We start from the raw sequence: 1,579 nt of genomic DNA, 5'->3' as shown, positions 1-1,579 counted from the left end.
CAAATTCTCCTTGAGGCCACCGTCACCTACACACGAATGACAGCCAGGTTTCAGGTTTCGTGACCGCATGTGACCAGCCTTCAGCCATAGTAACTGCTGCACTCGTGTGTGACTTCTCAGCATTCCTGTGACACCGTGTCACGCAGGCGTAGATGGCTAGAACTGAGTGGGGATTTGCTGACTCCTGGAGAGGCTTCGTTTTCCATAGCCACGTGAAGGCAGCACCCCTCTCTCCCACAGAGGTGGGACTGAGAGGTTCCCTCCGAAGCTTCCGTGGTGTTTCTGTGGTTTTGGGGTGCACGCCTGCACTTAAGTCGGCTCTAACTTCAGCTTCTGAGTGCAGAGGCCCAGCTGGCACTCCCAGAGGGGCTTTCTGAGTAAGAATACATGTGCCCCACTTTACGAAGGCAGTCTCCTCCCCTGCCACTCTCCAGCCCCCCGAGCTTACCCTGGCCTCAGCCATCTTCCCGTCCTCTGTGCCACACACCTGAGCACCAAGTCTATCGCGCCCAGGACCGCTGGTTCTCGTGTGTTGTGTTCGTGTCCTCAGTGATTAGAATATCCCAGAGCAAGAGCTCTGTCTTACAATCCTCTCTTTGTTTCGAAAAGCCAGTTATGCAGAGAGCAGGATAAATTGTGGGTTCTCACTCCCCTTCGCGGAGCCTACCGCTGAGTCTAGGCTCACGGGCCACGGGCATCACACGTCCTCATGTGCAGTCGTGGGAAGCATTTTGCAGCAGTGCGCGATGATGAGGGACATTCAGGAAGCTGGAATTCAGTGATTCCATACTGCTATTTTTAGGAACCAAGGTCAAGTTCACATGTGTAAAACATGTCTGCTGCCCTGCGTATTCCAGAGTTGAAGGGGAGACAGGGTATTAGAAGCAGTTTCAGACCCCAGTGTCGACAAATGTTGACCTGCCAATAACGGCAGTTTGTACTGATACATGACAGTCCCGGCTCAGTCCCCTCTCCTACCATAGACTTAATAATTGATACCGTTTTACTCTCTCCTTAACTGCCTGCTGGTGGACAAACTCTGAGATCTTTTCAGTGACTAATTGATGGTTGGGTAGCGTTGGCCTCTCCGGACACCCAGATTTCTTTGTTGGGGAGCCCCTTGGTGTTTATTTTGCTGTTTTCAGGAGAGTTCTTTATTATTATTATTATTATTATTATTATTATTATTATTATTTATTTGTTTAAATGCCTACAGCACCTGGTCTTCCTAGGTGGTCTCCCATCCAAGGACTAACCAGGCCCGACCCTGCTTAGCTTCCGAGATCAGACCGGATGGGGCACGTTTCGGGAGGCGCGGCTGTAGACTCAGGGAAGTTCTGATAGGTGCCCCACCCTACTCCCTGTGTCACTGGGAACTGGGGGGCGGGGCTTAAATGTAGAGCTAGGGGAAGATGCTGAGGAAGGTGAATCTCCTGGCAGATTTAAGCCCTGGAAACGTAGGCCCGCACCTCAGGAGGGGGAGGGCATTCCCTTGTCAGTGAAAGGTTCAACGCACAGGAAAATTCAGTCACGGAGGATACAACTCAATATTCTGCCCGACCGTGATATGCCACGATTT

The 1,579-nt window shown here is 51.5% G+C and overlaps 1 pseudogene; it reads right to left on the bottom strand.

Annotated features, from left to right (window-relative positions):
• Positions 1 to 1,207: 1,207 nt before the first annotated feature.
• Positions 1,208 to 1,326, bottom strand: LOC111734714 (annotated as a pseudogene).
• Positions 1,327 to 1,579: the final 253 nt, after the last annotated feature.

This window comes from Pteropus vampyrus, unplaced genomic scaffold (genome assembly GCF_000151845.1).
Source record: "Pteropus vampyrus isolate Shadow unplaced genomic scaffold, Pvam_2.0 Scaffold4464, whole genome shotgun sequence".
NCBI classification, from domain to species: Eukaryota; Metazoa; Chordata; class Mammalia; order Chiroptera; family Pteropodidae; genus Pteropus; species Pteropus vampyrus.
This window is presented reverse-complemented; position numbering and strand designations above follow the sequence as displayed.